The sequence below is a fragment of the Entelurus aequoreus genome, linkage group LG10 (genome assembly GCF_033978785.1).
Source record: "Entelurus aequoreus isolate RoL-2023_Sb linkage group LG10, RoL_Eaeq_v1.1, whole genome shotgun sequence".
NCBI classification, from domain to species: domain Eukaryota; kingdom Metazoa; phylum Chordata; class Actinopteri; order Syngnathiformes; family Syngnathidae; genus Entelurus; species Entelurus aequoreus.
The window spans coordinates 62,225,597-62,247,440 of NC_084740.1; the positions used below are offsets into that span (position 1 = coordinate 62,225,597).

The window sequence follows — 21,844 nt, forward strand, 5'->3', positions numbered from 1 at the left end:
AGCTACAAAAGCAACACACTTCACCTCCTAAGCAACAGCGGCTGGATTTTAACGAGGCACTGCACACTGAAGGTACGCACACTCTGTCAATTCTCTTATATACTCTTTCATTCTAGACTTCTAGAGTGTTTGATTATTACATCGCTCTAAATGTATAGACTATAAAGTTCACAGACATAAAGAGGGATGCTAGTGGGCCAGGCCAATCTTTGCTTATCTCTAAACTAAAACTGGGGAAATGTGTAGAGTGTTCTGGGCTTCACACATGATTTTATTTCACAATTCCTTGAGAGAAAAAAAGGCCTGGTTAGGCTTTGTGTATGTAGTGTGTGTCTTTGTGTATGTAGTGTGTGCCTTTGTGTATGTAGTGTGTGCCTTTGTGTATGTAGTGTGTGCCTTTGTGTATGTAGTGTGTGCCTTCCTTGCTTTACAGCTATGTTGTTATTATGCTGTTTGTTACTTATGTATGTTATGTTGCAGCTAGAAATAGTTTTGTCAATTGTCAATTGTTCTGGCCTGAAATAAATTGGCCCTTTAAAACATATCTTTGTCTTTGTGTGTTGTATGTAGAGCACATTGTTTGTGTGTTGTATGTAGACCACATTGTTTGTGTGTTGTATGTAGACCACATTGTTTGTGTGTTGTATGTAGACCACATTGTTTGTGTGTTGTATGTAGAGCACATTGTTTGTGTGTTGTATGTAGACCACATTGTTTGTGTGTTGTATGTAGAGCACATTGTTTGTGTGTTGTATGTAGAGCACATTGTTTGTGTGTTGTATGTAGACCACATTGTTTGTGTGTTGTATGTAGACCACATTGTTTGTGTGTTGTATGTAGAGCACATTGTTTGTGTGTTGTATGTAGAGCACATTGTTTGTGTGTTGTATGTAGAGCACATTGTTTGTGTGTTGTATGTAGAGCACATTGTGTGTTGTATGTAGACCACATTGTTTGTGTGTTGTATGTAGAGCACATTGCTTAGCAGAGTTGAGTGATGCAAATGCATGTCAAGTTGATCAACACATTGTATTATTCTCCAGTGCAATAACAGTACTAAAATGAAGGCTAAAAGGGCATTAAATGGGGCCTTAAAAAATAAAAATAAATATATATATATATATATATATATATATATATAAGTAACTAGCTAGTTACTTTTCACAGTAACGCATTCCTTTTTGGTGTAAGTAACTGATTTAATAACTTAGTTACTTTTGAAATAAAGTAACTAGTAACTGTAAGTAGTTACTGGTTTTCAGTAACTAACCCAACACTGCCCTTACTGAACGTTAATGCCCTGTATGTAGGCATTAGCCAGGCCTCCCTCGCCCGCCTGCAGCTCGTGCAGAACTCTGCTGCTCGTCTGCTAACACAGACCCGCAGACGTGAGCACATCACCCCTATATTAGCGTCCCTTCACTGGCTCCCTGTGCCTTACGCAATCAACTTTAAACTTCTTTTATTTGTTTTTAAATGTCTAAACAACCTCACTCCAACATATCTCTCCGACCTCCTTCAGCCTTACTGCCCCACCCGATCCCTAAGATCAGCCGATCAGCTGCTACTGACGGTCCCAAACACAAGGCTGAAGCTTAGAGGTGACAGAGCTTTCGCCGCTGCTGCTCCCAAGCTCTGGAACGACCTACCTCTGAGTGTTAGACAAGCCTCCCCTCTTCCTGTTTTTAAATCTCTCTTAAAAACATACTTTTACTCCATGGCTTTTAACACTGAGTGATACCCATCCTGCTATGGCGCCCCATAATACACCTGCTGTCAACCTGTTTTTATGTTCTATTTATTTTAGTTATTTATTGTTTATCGTGCTCTGTTTGTGTTGTGTTGTGTTTGCTCGGTTCTCGTATTATCTTTTAACCTGCCTATTGTACAGCACTTTGGCTCCCCCTGTGGTACATTTTAAATGTGCTTTATAAATAAAGTTGATTAGATTAGATTTGACTTACAATGGTGTGTTACCACGGACTTGTGACGGGAGCCCATCATTTTTCTCAAAGAGACTTTTTCAGAAGTGACTGGCTTTTATCAAGAACCTCAGAATCCCTGGTCGCAGTTGGAGAGGATAAGGTGTGGTTCTGAATAATTCAACATTTGGTGGGAAATACTAAATAATTCCATGTGGGTTGTGTTTTCATTTCAATCCCCACACTTTGACACGTCTGTGGAAGCATAGAACACAAAAACTTCCATGAAAAAGCAACTTTACAGTAAGATGTTCCACAAAAAAATATACATATGCCCCTGGTGTCTGTTGCCGTCACCTCCCCTCCTAACCCTAACAGGATCTTTTTTTGTTTTGTTTTGTTTTTTTTACTTTACAAATCTTTCAAATTTTTTTTTACTATTTAGAATTGCAAGTCCCTGAAAAAGTGCAGATCCCTGTTAAAGGCAGACTTTATTGTATTGGTTGTCATTATCTGCTGTCCTGTCCATTAAGGTCATGTGACTTGGCAAAGGACGCCATCTGCAACCACGGCGAGGCGTCACTCACGCCATCAAGTGACTCCATTTTGCTGGGATTAAGAGCACTTTGGCAAAGAAGACCACGGGGGTTAGAGATGCTTGCAGACTGACAAGACTGAAGAGACGATTATTTTCTCCAAAACCACAGAGGCACTGATTGACTTTGTCAAAGTAATGATGAAATGTCTGTCATGAAAGTTTTCTCCAAGATGCATAATATTCCTGCAATACTCAGGAGAGATGTTGAAGACTACTATGAAGAACTGCACTGGAGTCCTCTGTGGTGTCGCCCACTAAATGTACTTTACTTAATAATGCAGGCGATGCTTGAAGTGCAGACTTTGTGCATTATAAAGCACACAGCAGGAGATTTTATTGTCAACACTTTTCTACAGACTTTTGTTTTGCAGTCCTTATGCCAGGACTCTGAACTTTTTCTCTCTTGTAAAGTTCTGCTGCAATTTTTCTTCCATTTGGTTTTTCACCAGCTGCGGGCCACAAATGGCCCTGGGGCCGCACTGTGAACACCACTGTTGTGCCCCTCTGCTTTAGTGCAACACATGGTACATGGTACATGGTACATGGTACATTCCAGTCTTGCAACAACTCACAATTCCAATTGATTCCATTTCTTGGGGTGACAATTGGATTCAGAATGTTTCTCCATTCAAACAGATTCTTGCAACACCAAAACAAGTTCCAGGTGACAAAAACTGGCTGTTGATGTATTCTAGACTTCCAGAGTGTTTGATTATCACATCACTCTAAATGTATAGACTATAAAGTTCACAAACATAAAGAGGGATGCTAGTGGGCCAGGCCAATCTTTGCTTATCTCTAAACTAAAACTGGGGACATGTGTAGAGTGTTCTGGGCTTCACACATGATTTTATTTCACAATTCCTTGAGAGAAAAAAAGGCCTGGTTAGGCTTTGTGTATGTAGTGTGTGTCTTTGTGTATGTAGTGTGTGCCTTTGTGTATGTAGTGTGTGTCTTTGTGTATGTAGTGTGTGCCTTTGTGTATGTAGTGTGTGCCTTTGTGTATGTAGTGTGTGCCTTCCTTGCTTTACAGCTATGTTGTTATTATGCTGTTTGTTACTTATGTATGTTATGTTGCAGCTAGTTCAAATAGTTTTGTCAATTTGTTCTGGCCAGAAACAAATTGGCCTTTGTAACATATCTTTGTCTTTGTGTGTTGTATGTGGACCACATTGTTTGTGTGTTGTATGTAGACCACATTGTTTGTGTGTTGTATGTAGAGCACATTGTTTGTGTGTTGTATGTAGACCACATTGTTTGTGTGTTGTATGTAGACCACATTGTTTGTGTGTTGTATGTAGAGCACATTGTTTGTGTGTTGTATGTAGACCACATTGTTTGTGTGTTGTATGTAGAGCACATTGTTTGTGTGTTGTATGTAGACCACATTGTTTGTGTGTTGTATGTAGACCACATTGTTTGTGTGTTGTATGTAGACCACATTGTTTGTGTGTTGTATGTATAGCACATTGTTTGTGTGTTGTATGTAGACCACATTGTTTGTGTGTTGTATGTAGAGCACATTGTTTGTGTGTTGTATGTAGACCACATTGTTTGTGTGTTGTATGTAGACCACATTGTTTGTGTGTTGTATGTAGAGCACATTGTTTGTGTGTTGTATGTAGAGCACATTGTTTGTGTGTTGTATGTAGAGCACATTGTTTGTGTGTTGTATGTAGACCACATTGTTTGTGTGTTGTATGTAGACCACATTGTTTGTGTGTTGTATGTAGAGCACATTGTTTGTGTGTTGTATGTAGAGCACATTGTTTGTGTGTTGTATGTAGACCACATTGTTTGTGTGTTGTATGTAGAGCACATTGTTTGTGTGTTGTATGTAGACCACATTGTTTGTGTGTTGTATGTAGAGCACATTGTTTGTGTGTTGTATGTAGAGCACATTGCTTAGCAGAGTTGAGTGATGCAAATGCATGTCAAGTTGATCAACACATTGTATTATTACTATTGTCCAGTGCAATAACAGTACTGAAATGAAGGCTAAAAGGGCATTAAATGGGGCCTTAAATTTTTTTTTAAATATATATACTGTATAAGTAACTAAATAGTAACTGAGTTAGTATCTGAGTTACTTTTGAAATAAAGTAACTAGTAACTGTAACTAGTTACTGGTTTTCAGTAACTAACCCAACACTGCTGATTTGTACTTTTTTTGTACTTATTTTGATTATTATTATTTCTTGATTGTTTATAAATGTTGCAGTTTATAAATAAAGGTTTATAAAATAAATAATAAATCAAAGAAAATAAATACATATTGTATTATTTTTAAGTCATTTAATTAACTAAAAACATTTATTTTAAAAGAGGGCTAGAATCTAACTATACACCAAATGTAAAAAAATCTCCCGTTACTTCTAAACGCACTCGCCATCACGGCACATTTATAAAAACACATCTTTATATCGTGGGCAGCACGGTGGATGAGGGGTTAGTGCGGGTGCCTCACAATATGAAGGTCCTAAATTCAATCCCCGGGCTCGGGATCTTTCTGTATGGAGTTTGCATGTTCTCCCCGGGACAAGCGGTAGAAAATGGATGTATGTATGTATATATATATATATATATATATATATATATATATATATATATATATATATATATATATATATACATATATTTTGCATTCTATTTGAGTTACTTTATTGAGTTTACAACCCCCTGGCGCTGATTTGTACTGTTTTTGTACTTATTTTGATTATTATTTCTCGATTGTTTATAAATGTTGCAGTTTATATGGGTTGTGGGTTGTACTTGTATAGCGCTTTTCTACCTTTTTTTTTTAAGGAACTCAAAGCGCTTTGACACTATTTCCACATTCACCCATTCACACACACACATTCACACACACACATTCACACACACACATTCACACACACATTCACACATTGATGGCGGGAGCTGTCATGCACGGCGCTAACCAGGACCCATCAGGAGCAAGGGTGAAGTGTCTTGCTCAAGGACACAACGGACGTGAGTAACCCTCAGATTGCTGGCACGACCACTCTCCCAACTTCGCCACGCCATCCCTACCGTCCCTACCTGAATAAAGGTATAAATAAAAAATAAAAAAATGAAAAAAAAAAAAACATGTAAAAATACAAAAATTTAAAAAAAAAATAAAATAAAATTAAATTAAAAAAAAAAAACAACCACAGAACACTGTAGTGTTCTGTGGTTACTTTTTGGTTGGCCAACGGTTGACGTTGTATTTTTTTAATTAAAAAAAAAAATAAAAAAAAATCTTTATTTATACATTTCAACATTTACAAAACAGTTGAAAATAATAATCAAAGTAAATACAAAAACAGTACAAAACAGTACAAAAACAGTACAAAGCAGAGCCAGAGGGTTGTAATTTCAAAGTAACTAAAATAGAATACAATATATATATATATATGTATATATATATATATATATATATATATATATATATATATATATATATATATATATATATATATATATATATATATATATATATATATATATATATATATATAATAAACAAATAAACAAAGTGCAAAGCCTTGGGCTCACTCAATTACAGTAAATAACCAATTTGGAACACAGCATCATCGTTTTCACAGCTTTTTGGTTGTTAGAGGTAGAAAGTGTTTTAATGTAGAGTTCTAAATATTTTTTAAAGGCACAAAAAACTGATCGGGTCTTGAGAAACGTACATTTATGAATATAAAACTTAGCCAATAGTATAATGAGGTTGCAAAGGTCAAATTCCTTTTCAAATACTGTTTCATACAGTGTAAATCCAAATAGCACACCTTTAATGCAACGCTTCTGAAGTATGAAGTAAAGAGACGTAACTTGGTCACCTCGCCTGGTTATTGACTCCATCCCAGAATATTACCCTACACACCTTCAGTATGCTCCTTCACTGCACACACCTACAGTATGCTCCTTCACTGCACACACCTACAGTATGCTCCTTCACTGCACACACCTACAGTATGCTCCTTCACTGCACACACCTACAGTATGCTCCTTCAAAGGCTGTGCTACTGGCTGCAAAGCATTGCACTTTCAAATACAACAATGAGTAGAGAGGAGTGTTATGTGTGTATATGTGGAAATAAATGACACTGAAATTCAAGTATTTATTTTATTTATATATATATATATATATATATATATATATATATATATATAATAAAATACATATATAAATATACTCCTCCCCCTTAACCCCGCCCACATCTTTATATCGTTTTTTTTTCTTCTTCTTCTTCTTAAATTAAATCCCCAAACTCATCCAGCTGTTGTCCATCTGGGAGAAAAATTAATGTTGGTTGTGATTTAAAAAAAAAATATTTTTTTTGCTTTTTCAAAAAGCCTCTATTCACCCCCTGTGCGCGCACCCGAGAGAGCAGTGCGCGCGCCGCCGCTGGTGTGTGTGTGTGTGTGTGAGAGAGTGTGTGTGCGTGTGTGTGTGTGTGTGTGTGTGTGTGTGTGTGAGAGAGAGAGAGTGTGGAGGCAGGGAGTCCACATAGCGAGGAGGACGCCGAGCCGAGCATCGCTCCAGTGGACAACACCTGCATGAAGACTCCCGCCGTGGAAGGTGAGTCACGTCACGTCACGTCACGTCACGTGTCATCCTCTCTCCTCTTGCATACAAAAACAGACATTTTTTCCACCGGAAGCTGTTTCGTTTTCCAGGAGTTTGTGTCGAGCTGGCGATGATTGTGTCTTTATTACAACATGCACTGTATGTACAAGTGTACTAAATGTAGTGTGCACCGTATGTACAAGTGTACTAGATGTAGTGTGCACCGTATGCACAAGTGTACTAGATGTAGTGTGCACCGTATGTACAAGTGTGCTAGTTGTAGTGTGCACCGTATGTACAAGTGTACTAGATGTAGTGTGCACCGTATGCACAAGTGTGCTAGATGTAGTGTGCACCGTATGTACAAGTGTGCTATATGTAGTGTGCACCGTATGTACAAGTGTACTAGTTGTAGTGTGCACCGTATGTACAAGTGTGCTAGATGTAGTGTGCACCGTATGTACAAGTGTGCTAGATGTAGTGTGCACTGTATGTACAAGTGTGCTAGTTGTAGTGTGCGCCGTATGTACAAGTGTACTAAATGTAGTGTGCACCGTATGTACAAGTGTGCTAGATGTAGTGTGCACCGTATGTACAAGTGTGCTAGTTGTAGTGTGCACCGTATGTACAAGTGTGCTAGATGTAGTGTGCACCGTATGTACAAGTGTGCTAGATGTAGAGATGAAGTGTGCACCATATTAATTAATTAATTAATTAATGAAGTTATATATTTATTTATTTTGTAATATATTTTATTAATATAATTTTTTATTTTGTCCCTCCGTCAGGGGGGAACTCGACAGGGCGGTTGCTTGTTGTTCCATCTCCATCGTTGGGGTCCCTGCGGGTGGGGTGGGTGGTTCCCGTGGCCCCGTGCTGGGCGGTCCTGCGGCGGCTGATTTGGGTGGGGTGGCCGGGGGCGGGTGGCGCCGTGCTCTTTGGGGGTGTGCTCGTGGGGGCCTGGTTGCTGGTGAGGCGGGGGCGGTCTTCCCGTCCGGTTGTGGGGAGTCTCTGGGCCCCTTGGGCGGAGCGTCCCGCCTTTCTGCCCGTGTGGGGTGTGGTCTCTCGCTGGCTTGAGGTCTGGCTGTCCCCTGCTTCTCCCGTGCCTTGTCCTCTGCCGGGTGTGTCTGTCTTTGGCCTGCTGCTGGCTCTTCCAGGTGGCACAGTGGGCCTGGTTCTGGGGTTCCTGTCGCTGGCCGGCCTGGCTGCGTGGGGCCGGTGGTCCCTGGTTCCCTGGGCACCACACCTGCTGTTTGTGGGTTGGGCTGTCTGGGTGGCTGGGGCCGTACTCTGGCTCCTACACACACTGGGAGTCAAATATATTATACATACAAATACACATATACTCACATACATACCGTTATTCATACATAAGTACATACATACATAGTTACCTACGCTCCCACGTACATACACAAATACAGTACATACCTACATACTCAAAGTTCGTACATCCACACGCACATTCACTGTACAAACATACGCATACTGTACATATACATTCACTGTACAAACATACATATACACATACATGTACATATACACTCACTGTACAAACACACATACATATACTGTACATATACATTCACTGTACAAACATACATATACACATACATGTACATATACACTCACTGTACAAACACACATACATATACTGTACATATACATTCACTGTACAAACATACATATACACATAATGTACATATACTTTCACTGTACAAACATACATATACACACACATGTACACACACATTAACTGTACAAGCATACATATACACATACATGTACATATACATTCACTGTACAAACATACATGTACACATACTGTACATATACATTCCCTGTACACGCACACATATACACATACTGTACACATACATTCACTGTACAAACATACATATACACATACATGTACATATACATTCACTGTACAAGCACACATATACACATACTGTACATATACATTCACTGTACAAACACACATATACACATACTGTACATATACATTCACTGTACAAACATACATATACACATACTGTACATATACATTCACTGTACAAACATACATATACACATACTGTACATATACATTCACTGTACAAGCACACATATACACATACTGTATATATACAAGTACATATACATACATACACTCATGCACATAATCATGTTTCATCAAACATATATTAACGTTGTTGCCCTAGGGTAAACTGGGTATAACACATGGCACACTGACAAAGCTTAACCTATTGTTACTATAACAATCTACAAGGTTAATATAGGTTGCTTCTCTTTCTTCCCCTCCATTTATCTGTTTTCTTTTGTATCTGTAGTTATCATGACATATATGTATTGTTGCATTTGAACAATTGTATTGTTGATAATAGAAGTAATTATTGGTATTATTCATTATCAATAGTGATATTTCTATTGGTATTTGTATTGATCCATTTGTAGTGTAATAATGCTCATTGTCATTTCTGTGTTATTATTTATTTTACTAACTGCTTCTTTGATATCACTTTTACTATCATATTTGTACATATCCTGTTTGCTGATGTTGCTCTATTGTTGTTGTTGTTGTTGTGTTTGCTGTTGTTGTCTCTCTGTCTAATCCCTTTCTTGTCCCCACAATTTCCTCCTCTGTCCTCCTTTTTCCCTCTCTCTATCCCCTCCTGCTCCGGCCCGGCTGCACCAAATAATAATATACATACATTTAATAAAGTCAAATACAAATAAGACAACAAGAGAAGTATCCTACACTTCTCTTGTGTAAAGTACATCTGAACAGCCGATATGGGCATCTACATCTACATCTACATCTACATCTACATCTACATCTACTATATGATCATCTACATCTACATCTACATCTACTATATGATCATCTACATCTACATCTACATCTACATCTACTATATGATCATTCTACATCTACATCTACATCTACTATATGATCATCTACATCTACATCTACATCTACATCTACTATATGATCATCTACATCTACATCTACATCTACATCTACATCTACTATATGATCATCTACATCTACATCTACATCTACTATATGATCATCTACATCTACATCTACATCTACATCTACATCTACTATATGATCATCTACATCTACATCTACTATATGATCATCTACATCTACATCTACATCTACTATATGATCATCTACATCTACATCTACTATATGATTTGCCTGAGAAGCTGTACAGGACAAAAAACAAACAAAAAAGAACAACTTGACATGCATTTGCATCACTGAACTCTGCTAAGCAATGTGCTCTACATACAACACACAAACAATGTGCTCTACATACAACACACAAACAATGTGCTCTACATACAACACACAAACAATGTGCTCTACATACAACACACAAACAATGTGCTCTACATACAACACTCAAACAATGTGGTCTACATACAACACACAAACAATGTGGTCTACATACAACACACAAACAATGTGCTCTACATACAACACACAAACAATGTGGTCTACATACAACACACAAACAATGTGGTCTACATACAACACACAAACAATGTGGTCTACATACAACACACAAACAATGTGGTCTACATACAACACACAAACAATGTGGTCTACATACAACACACAAACAATGTGGTCTACATACAACACACAAACAATGTGGTCTACATACAACACACAAACAATGTGCTCTACATACAACACACAAACAATGTGGTCTACATACAACACACAAAAAATGTGGTCTACGTACAACACACAAACAATGTGCTCTACATACAACACACAAACAATGTGGTCTACATACAACACACAAACAATGTGGTCTACATACAACACACAAACAATGTGCTCTACATACAATACACAAACAATGTGCTCTACATACAACACACAAACAATGTGCTCTACATACAACACACAAACAATGTGCTCTACATACAACACACAAACAATGTGCTCTACATACAACACACAAACAATGTGCTCTACATACAACACACAAACAATGTGGTCTACATACAACACACAAACAATGTGGTCTATATACAACACACAAACAATGTGGTCTACATACAACACACAAACAATGTGGTCTACATACAACACACAAACAATGTGGTCTACATACAACACACAACGACAAAGATATGTTTCAAAGGGCCAATTTGTTTCAGGCCAGAACAAATTGACAAAACTATTTGAACTAGCTGCAACATAACATACATAAGTAACAAACAGCATAATAACAACATAGCTGTAAAGCAAGGAAGGCACACACTACATACACAAAGGCACACACTACATACACAAAGGCACACACTACATACACAAAGGCACACACTACATACACAAAGGCACACTCTACATACACAAAGCCTAACCAGGCCTTTTTTTCTCTCAAGGAATTGTGAAATAAAATCATGTGTGAAGCCCAGAACACTCTACACATGTCCCCAGTTTTAGTTTAGAGATAAGCAAAGATTGGCCTGGCCCACTAGCATCCCTCTTTATGTTTGTTAACTTTATAGTCTATACATTTAGAGTGATGTGATAATCAAACACTCTAGAAGTCTAGAATGAAAGATATATAAGAGAATTGCCAGAGTGTGTGTACCTTCAGTGCGCCGTGCCTCGTTAAAATCCAGCCGCTGTTGCTTAGGAGGTGAAGTGTGTCTCTCTTTACTAGCTTTGTCGAAGCATGTTGCTTTTGTAGCTGTTTCAGCAGATTTGAATTGCTGTTTTGGGCAGTAGATGGGATCTTGGATCCAAGACACAACTTACATTGAACTAAAATGTTCTTTTCTTTGTGCTCGACAAAAGAAAAGTAGTGAGAATATCTCCATGTTAAGAAACTCGACTGCAGCTCCGCCATGTTCAGACACGCCCCCCTCCCCTCCCTCCCTCCCTCCCTCCCTCCCCACACCCAGACACACACACAGTGCGCCTCTTCCTTGTGACACAAGAACATTCAGAAGGACGACACCGCAGCGCTCCAATAAAACACACTCAGATCTTCTGTTTGTAGCCGATACCACATCGAAAAATAACGTAAAATAACGCAGTAACGCATCATGTAGTAACGGTAACTGAGTTACTGAATATAAAAAATGACGCGTTAGATTACTAGTTACCGCCGAAACTAACGGCGTTACAGTTACGCGTTACTTTGTTAGTCCCGACACTGCTTGTGACGATGTCACTGGAGGGCAGAATGACCCCAAGATGACGTGAAAGATGTCAGTCATCAAAACATCTTTTCAGGGACAAAAGCAACAGATTGCCAGCAAGTTATTGAGTGTTTGTGTACTAGTTATAAAAGTCAGGACCGGTGTCTTACACATCATCTTGTCACCGTCCCACATGACAAGTATTATTAGTTTATTGTCCTTTCTACTATTTCCTGTCCAGCGCTTGTCAATCAGGACCCAGCTGTGCCTGGTCACTAATCAGGATACTTCTCCTTGTCTTTGCCATGCTTGCTTGTGTGCTGCCGCACATCTTTGTGTTCATGTTGCCCCAGCATCAAGGGCCCCTGACGTGCCTGTCGTCCCTGCATCCCGGGGTCCAGACAAGCAGCAGTCGGAGTGGATGCAGCAGGTGTGCGCCTCAGCAACAATGCACCGTGTGTACGTGACAGTTGACATTGTGGCAAACAAAGCACAAATCCTCACTCCTTTTTTTTTTTTTTATAAGCTGATTTGCTCGTCCACATTTTAATTCCCCTCGTGTTCATATCACGACTTGTTTGCGCCAACTGCTCCATCCACACCCCCTCCCCCCTTAACAACATCCAAGTCCGTGTCTCCCCCCCACCCCCACTCCTAAATCCCCCCCAGTGGCCCCTCCCTCCCTCTTCATGCCTCTGTCTGGTCAGAATATAGAGGGGTGCTGTCAGACACCCCCCTTTTCTCCCCATGTCATCCCCCAGACACTCTCACTCACACACACACACAAACACACACACACACACACACACACACACACACACACACACACACACACACACACACACACACTTTCTCCGCCTGCTGAAGTAGACTAGTTAATGCCAATGCTAATGACCCCCCCCCCATTGTTCCCGCTGACACACTTTCCAGTAATGTTTGTTCTCCCCGAGCAGACGACTCCTAATCGGTCAGAACTGATCCATGTTCTGGTATTGTGGACTAATGCGCGCGTTAGGGTCTGCCTTTGCTGCATAGTTTTGAAGCAAGGTAGCCCACTTCTCGAGTACTTCACTTTGTCTACATTTTATGTTACAGGCTTATTCACAAATAGAACACATTCATTTTTGTCCTCAAAATTCTACACTCAATACCCAATAATAATAATATGAAAGGTTTTTGTGTGTGTGTGTTTTTTTTTTTAAATAGAAAATGTATTTGTGACAGTCTCTCGCTGTCGGGGTTCCATGGACCACCAAGGACTGACATGACGTCGAGCAGTTTTGACTTTGTTTATTTGTCAATCAAACTCAGTCTCAGGTGGGGTCGCTTTTCAGCTCCTTCCTTCTCCCACTGCTTGCTCTTGGTCCGCTTTTCAGCCGGCCGCGTCTTCGTCTGTCCCTCGCTCTCTGTTGATTTCGCGCTGCATGTGCTGCTGGCTCTCCAACTCCCTCTGCTTTCCCGTCGTTCTCGGCTGCCGCCCTTTTACACACTTATAATTGTGCCATGTGGGCGATCCACGCACCTGATACTTTTTACAGCGTCGATCCCGGCGTGCCCTGCCTCGCTGTTGGTCTGCCGGCCACGTCTCCCCACAGTATTAAATGTAAAAATTCCCAGAAGTATTCACAGTCTCTGCTCAATACTTAGTTGATGCATCTTTGGCATCAGTTACAGCCTCAAGTCTGTTTGAATACGATGCCATAAGCCTGGCACACCTATTTTTGGGGCATTTTGGCCCATTTATCTTTGCAGCACCTCTCAAGCTCCACTGGATTGGATGGGAAGCTTAGGTTTTCTGCTAGGATGTCTCTGTACATTACTGCATTCATCTAAGTCTAGTCAGGGAGGTGACCAAGACCATGGTCACTCTGTTGGAGCTACAGCATTCCTCTGTGGAGAGAGGAGAACCTTCCGGAAGGACTATCCACCAATTAGGCCTGTATGGTAGATGTCAGAATAATTGTATATGTTATGAAACAACGTGTTTCCTATGAGTTCAGGTTGCCCTGCGTGAAGACAAAAGCTGTCTTTGATCTTATCAAGCAAAAGGCGGACAGCTTGTAAACCTCCACTGTGTGCGATGGAATGCGCCGTAGAGGTGTCGGTTTCTCAGATCTTGGACAGCCACAGGAAGGACTTTATCAGGACCTGAAATCTACAAGCAGAGAGGGGGCAAACCTGACACCGCTCCAAGCGTAATCAGGAAATGCCCAAATAAATGAGGAGGCGTGTAGAGCTTGTTCCTCAGAGCGGCGGGGTGACACTGTACGAGGGTGCAGGTCGACACGCTCTCCTTGTGAGCTCAATTGAATCCTGTCTCTGTTTGATTCCTTGCTTCTTGTCTTGTTTAATAGATAGTTCGCTGTTTGAACCTGACAGCAGAGTGGCCAGATGAGCGTCATTTCTTAGTCAAACATTTGCCAAAATGCACCTGAAAGACTCTCAGACCGTGAGGAACTAAACTCCCTGGTCTGATGAGACAAATATTGAAGTCTTTGGCGTGAATGTCAGGCGTCATGTTTGGAAGAAACCAGGCACCGCTCATCACCAGGACAATACCATCCCTACAGTGGTGGCAGCATCATGCTGTGGGGATGTTTTTGAGCGGTACAAACTGGGAGACTATTTAGGATAGAGGGAAAGATGAATGCAGCAATGTGCAGAGACATCCTGGATGAAAACCTTCCCATCCAATTTTGATGGAACTTGATAGGTGCTGCAAAGAGGAAGGGTTAAAACTACCCAAAGATAGGTGTGCCAAGTTTGTGGCGTCATATTCTAAAATACTCGAGTATTGATCAGAGGACATGAATACTTATGTACATGTGATTTTTAATTTTAAAAACAACTTTTCACATTGTCATTATGGGGTGTGTTCCATTCTGGAATGAGGCTGTAACAGAAAAAAAAAAAGTTACGCTGTGAATACTTTGTGTATGATCTCAGGCCAATGTGAGAAATAGTGACCTAGATCCATCTTCACTCTCATCATGTTGGGGGGCGGGGGGGAGATTTGCATAAGCAAGGATTATCAGGACACAGGTCGGGGTTCTTGTCGGCGCACCAGTCGCTCCAAACCGCCGCCGCTCTGAGAAGTCAAAGTGACGGCGTGCGCCGAGGGGGCTGTGGGAAAAGCTTGGGTGTTGGAAGGGAAAATGCCACCAATTTCAGTCCGTGGGTTGGCGATGTTCTGCAGACTGCTTTGTTCTGTAAGCAGGCCGTCTGTAGGGCCGTGACCCCCTGCCAACCTCACACAAAGTGTCTCATAGAGAAGGAGTCAGTCTGCGGGTCACTGGCGGTGACATCATGACTCACTGCTAGTTCTGTGGACATTTGTTGCACTCTGGAAGTGGTACTAAAACATGGATTGTTGCACTCTGGAAGTGGTACTAAAACATGGATTGTTGCACTCTGGAAGTGGTACTAAAACATGGATTGTTGCACTCTGGAAGTGGTACTAAAACATGGATTGTTGCACTCTGGAAGTGGTACTAAAACATGGATTGTTGCACTCTGGAAGTGGTACTAATACATGGATTGTTGCACTCTAGAAGTGGTACTAAAACATGGATTGTTGCACTCTGGAAGTGGTACTTAAACATGGATTGTTGCACTCTGGAAGTGGTACTAAAACATGGATTGTTGCACTCTGGAAGTGGTACTTAAACATGGATTGTTGCACTCTGGAAGTGGTACTAATACATGGATTGTTACACTCTGGAAGTGGTACTAAAACATAGATTGTTGCACTCTGGAAGTGGTACTAATACATAGATTGTTGCACTCTGGAAGTGGTTCTAAAACATGGATTGTTGCACTCTAGAAGTGGTACTAATACATGGATTGTTACACTCTGGAAGTGGTACTAATACATAAATTGTTGCACTCTGGAAGTGGTACTAAAACATGGATTGTTGCACTCTGGAAGTGGTACTAATACATAAATTGTTGCACTCTGGAAGTGGTACTAATACATGGATTGTTGCACTCTGGAAGTGGTACTAATACATGGATTGTTGCACTCTGGAAGTGGTACTAATACATGGATTGTTGCACTCTGGAAGTGGTACTAAAACATGGATTGTTCCACTCTGGAAGTGGTACTAATACATGGATTGTAGCACTCTGGAAGTGGTACTAAAACATGTATTGTTGCACTCTGGAAGTGGTACTAATACATGGATTGTTGCACTCTGGAAGTGGTACTAAACATGGATTGTTGCACTCTGGAAGTGGTACTAATACATGGATTGTTGCACTCTGGAAGTGGTACTTAAACATGGATTGTTGCACTCTGGAAGTGGTACTAAAACATGGATTGTTGCACTCTGGAAGTGGTACTTAAACATGGATTGTTGCACTCTGGAAGTGGTACTAATACATGGATTGTTACACTCTGGAAGTGGTACTAAAACAAAGATTGTTGCACTCTGGAAGTGGTACTAATACATAGATTGTTGCCCCCTGGAAGTGGTTCTAAAACATGGATTGTTGCACTCTAGAAGTGGTACTAATACATGGATTGTTACACTCTGGAAGTGGTACTAATACATAAATTGTTGCACTCTGGAAGTGGTACTAAAACATGGATTGTTGCACTCTGGAAGTGGTACTAATACATAAATTGTTGCACTCTGGAAGTGGTACTAATACATGGATTGTTGCACTCTGGAAGTGGTACTAATACATGGATTGTTGCACTCTGGAAGTGGTACTAATACATGGATTGTTGCACTCTGGAAGTGGTACTATAACATGGATTGTTCCACTCTGGAAGTGGTACTAATACATGGATTGTAGCACTCTGGAAGTGGTACTAAAACATGTATTGTTGCACTCTGGAAGTGGTACTAATACATGGATTGTTGCACTCTGGAAGTGGTACTAAACATGGATTGTTGCACTCTGGAAGTGGTACTAATACATGGATTGTTCCACTCTGGAAGTGGTACTAATACATGGATTGTTGCACTCTGGAAGTGGTACTAAAACATGGATTGTTGCACTCTGGAAGTGGTACTAATAGATGGATTGTTGCACTCTGGAAGTGGTACTACACATGGATTGTTGCACTCTGGAAGTGGTACTAATACATGGATTGTTGCACTCTGGAAGTGGTACTAAAACATGGATTGTTGCACTCTGGAAGTGGTACTAATAGATGGATTGTTGCACTCTGGAAGTGGTACTACACATGGATTGTTGCACTCTGGAAGTGGTACTAATACATGGATTGTTGCACTCTGGAAGTGGTACTAAAACATGGATTGTTTGGATAGAAGCTGCTCGGCCATGGAAACCCATTCCATGAAGCTCTCTGCGTACTGTATGTGGGCTAATTGGAAGGTCACAAGAAGTTTGGAGCTCTGTAGCAAGTGACTGTGCAGAAAGTCTTTGCACTATGCTGACCTCTCTGTCAGTTTACATGACCTACCACTTGGTGGCTGAGTTGCTGTTGTTCCTTAACTCTTCACTTTTCTTATAATAAAGTTGACTTTGGAATATTTAGGAACGAGGACACTTCACGACTGGATTTGTTGCACAGGTGGCATCCTGTGACAGTTCCACGCTGGAAATCACTGAGAGCGGCCCATTCTTTCACAAATGTTTGTAGAAAAAGTCTCCATGCCTAAGTGCTTGATTTGATACACCTATAAATATATATGTATGTATGCATGTATGTATGTATATATACATACAACCCAAAATGTTGAAAGAGCCATATTGGACCAAAAATACGAAAAAAAAAATCTGTCTGGAGCCGAAAAAAATCAAGCACCTTAAATGAATGTTATAACGAAGACAACACATGACGTAAGTGTCTATATTAGCTATATTAGCCTACTATCAAAATTACCTTAAAAGTCTTATATAAGTGTTATAATGAAGGCAACACATGATGTAAGTGTCTATATTAGTTATATTAGCCTACTATCAAAATGACTTTAAAAGTCTCATATAAGTGTTATAATGAAGACAACACATCATGTAAGTGTCTATATTAGCCTACTATCAAAATGACTTTAAAAGTCTTATATAAGTGTTATAATGAAGGCAACACATGATGTAAGTGTCTATATTAGTTATATTAGCCTACTATCAAAATGACTTTAAAAGTCTTATATAAGTGTTACAATGAAGGCAACACATGATGTAAGTGTCTATATTAGCCTACTATCCAAATGACTTTAAAAGTCTTATATAAGTGTTATAATGAAGGCAACACATGACGTAAGTGTCTATATTAGCTATATTAGCCTACTATCAAAATGACTTTAAAAGTCTTGTATAAGTGTTATAATGAAGGCAACACATGACGTAAGTGTCTATATTAGTTATATTAGCCTACTATCAAAATGACTTTAAAAGTCTTATATAAGTGTTATAATGAAGACAACACATGATGTAAGTGTCTATATTAGTTATATTAGCCTACTATCAAAATGACTTTAAAAGTCTTATATAAGTGTTATAATGAAGGCAACACATGACGTAAGTGTCTATATTAGTTATATTAGCCTACTATCAAAATGACTTTAAAAGTCTTATATAAGTCTTATAATGAAGGCAACACATGATGTAAGTGTCTATATTAGTTATATTAGCCTACTATCAAAATGACTTTAAAAGTCTTATATAAGTGTTATAATGAAGACAACACATGATGTAAGTGTCTATATTAGCCTACTATCAAAATGACTTTAAAAGTCTTATATAAGTGTTATAATGAAGGCAACACATGATGTAAGTGTCTATATTAGTTATATTAGCCTACTATCAAAATGACTTTAAAAGTCTTATATAAGTGTTACAATGAAGGCAACACATGATGTAAGTGTCTATATTAGCCTACTATCAAAATGACTTTAAAAGTCTTATATAAGTGTTATAATGAAGGCAACACATGACGTAAGTGTCTATATTAGCTATATTAGCCTACTATCAAAATGACTTTAAAAGTCTTATATAAGTGTTATAATGAAGGCAACACATGACGTAAGTGTCTATATTAGTTATATTAGCCTACTATCAAAATGACTTTAAAAGTCTTATATAAGTGTTATAATGAAGACAACACATGATGTAAGTGTCTATATTAGTTATATTAGCCTACTATCAAAATGACTTTAAAAGTCTTATATAAGTGTTATAATGAAGACAACACATGATGTAAGTGTCTATATTAGTTATATTAGCCTACTATCAAAATGACTTTAAAAGTCTTATATAAGTGTTATAATGAAGACAACACATGATGTAAGTGTCTATATTAGTTATATTAGCCTACTATCAAAATGACTTTAAAAGTCTTATATAAGTGTTATAATGAAGACAACACATGATGTAAGTGTCTATATTAGTTATATTAGCCTTATATCTGGAAACGGCAGGCTATATTCTTCTAGTAGATTTATTACAATCTTTGCAAGCTAGGTAATGTTTGCTGTGGTCTGGAACAACATGGCACACAAACAACTATCAGAAATGCAGCCAATATTACATACAGATAATGTGTCATGAGACATGCAAATATAAATTAAATAGATGACATAAGTAAAGGAAATTAAATGATCTCAAATATAGCTACAAACGAGGCATAATGATGCAATATTTACATACAGCTAGCCTAAATAGCATGTTAGCATTGACTAGCTAGCAGTCATACAGTGCCCAAATATTCCTGATTAGCACTCCAACAAGTCAATAACATCAACAAAGTTCACCTTTGTGCATTCACGCACAGCATAAGAGGTTTGGTGGACAAAATGAGACAAAGAAGGAGGGGCATAAAACACGTCTGACTGAGAAAGTTGCACATATCAACAAACTACGGTGAGTTCAAGGACGGCTGAAATTAGTAGGACAAAATGGCGCTTGCCAAATGTCATCAGTGACGCATGTTTAGTATAAAAAGTGAGATTTCTAACAATTAGGAATGTTTGTGTCATGTTTGTCCTCTTACACAAACCTTATTCAAACTAATATATGTTTTCTCCATTTTCACACATTTTTGAAAAAGCTCCAGGGAGCCACTAGGGCGGCGCTAAAGGGCCGCAGGTTGAATTGCCTTTTGTATATTGTAAAAATAGAACCAATGAATGATTCATTGGGGATATTATTAGATATTACACTAATGGCTTCATGTTCCGCTAGCTTAGAATACATTGACCTACATCTTCATTTAATTGGTTTTAGCATCTTTAATATACCAAATATATCAAAGTGGCCCCCTGCATCCTTCAATTTTCCTTTATGTGGCCCTCTGTGGATACCACTTACTTTAGTAATAAAAATATGTACATTTTCTACTAATGTAATGTGTTTTAAAAAAAATTCTAAATCCTGCTAAATCCTTTAGAATCGTGCTTGCACTGCTCAAACGTTTCCCAAAAAGATCATGTGTAGCCCTTCTATAGTCGGAGCTCCGCAGTCATTTCTCTTTGTGCATAATTCCACAGACACAATTAACCAAAGTGCTATGAAAGTCTGGCTGAGCAGACTGTTGACGTGAGCACTTGTCAGCATCCAGCAGCCTTTCTGCTGGGCCTGCTGTGCTGGGCCTGCTGTGCTGGGCCTACTGTGCTGGGCCTGCTGTGCTGGGCCTGCTGTGCTGGGCCTGCTCTGCTGGGCCTGACGAGGAAGCTCTTGCTGACCCCTTAGTGTCATGGCTGGTCTGGGTGTTCCTGGTCTTCCAGCCCGCTACCTAGTCTTACACTGGGACACCATGGGGTCTTCATCAGAGGAGCATGGAGGGCAGAGAGACCACCACCCGTTCTTTCTTCACGGCTGCCTGAACGTCGGCTGGGGTGGTTTTTGATTGATCGATTGAAACTTTTATTAGTAGATTGCACAGTACAGTACATATTCCGTACAATTGACCACTAAATGGTAACACCCCAATAAGTTTTTCAACTTGTTTAAAGGCCTACTGAAAGCCACTACTAGCGACCAAGCAGTCTGATAGTTTATATATCAATGATGAAATCTTAACATTGCAACACATGCCAATACGGCCGGGTTAGATTACTAAAGTGCAATTTTAAATTTCCCGCAAAATATCCTGCTGAAAACGTCTCGGTACGATGACGTTTGCACGTGACGTCACGGATTGTAGAGGACATTTTGGGACAGCATTGTGGCCAGCTATTGTTTTCATCGCAAAATTCCACAGTATTGTGGACATCTGTGTTGGTGAATCTTTTGCAATTTGTTTAATGAACAATGGAGACTGCGAAGACGAAAGCTGTAGGTGGGAAGCGGTGTATTAGCGGCCGGCTGCAGCAACACAAACACATAGCCGGTGTTTCATTGTTTACATTCCCGAAAGATGACAGTCAAGCTTTACCATTGGCCTGTGGAGAACTGGGACAGCAGAGACTCTTACCAGGAGGACTTTGAGTTGGATACGCAGACACGGTACCGTGAGTACGCAACCAGAATGTTGCCATAAGCATTTTGTTTAATTTGTATGTGTAACGCAGTACGCAGCTGCGGCTTCCAAACATTTGATCGCTTGCCCGTACGTGCGTGCCGCTATGTGCATGTCACGTACGTAACTTT

At 39.6% G+C, this 21,844-nt stretch overlaps 1 protein-coding gene across 11 annotated transcripts in view; it reads left to right on the top strand.

Moving 5' to 3' along the window:
• The first annotated feature begins 6,978 nt into the window (after window positions 1-6,978).
• LOC133658886 (neuronal cell adhesion molecule-like) overlaps window positions 6,979-21,844 on the top strand; it is a 208,850-nt gene continuing 193,984 nt past the window's right edge. For all 11 annotated transcript variants that reach the window (XM_062061377.1, XM_062061380.1, XM_062061379.1 and 8 more), the window contains exon 1: window positions 6,979-7,114. The gene's annotated coding sequence lies outside the window, so the exon portion shown is untranslated. The remainder of the gene's footprint in view (window positions 7,115-21,844) is intronic.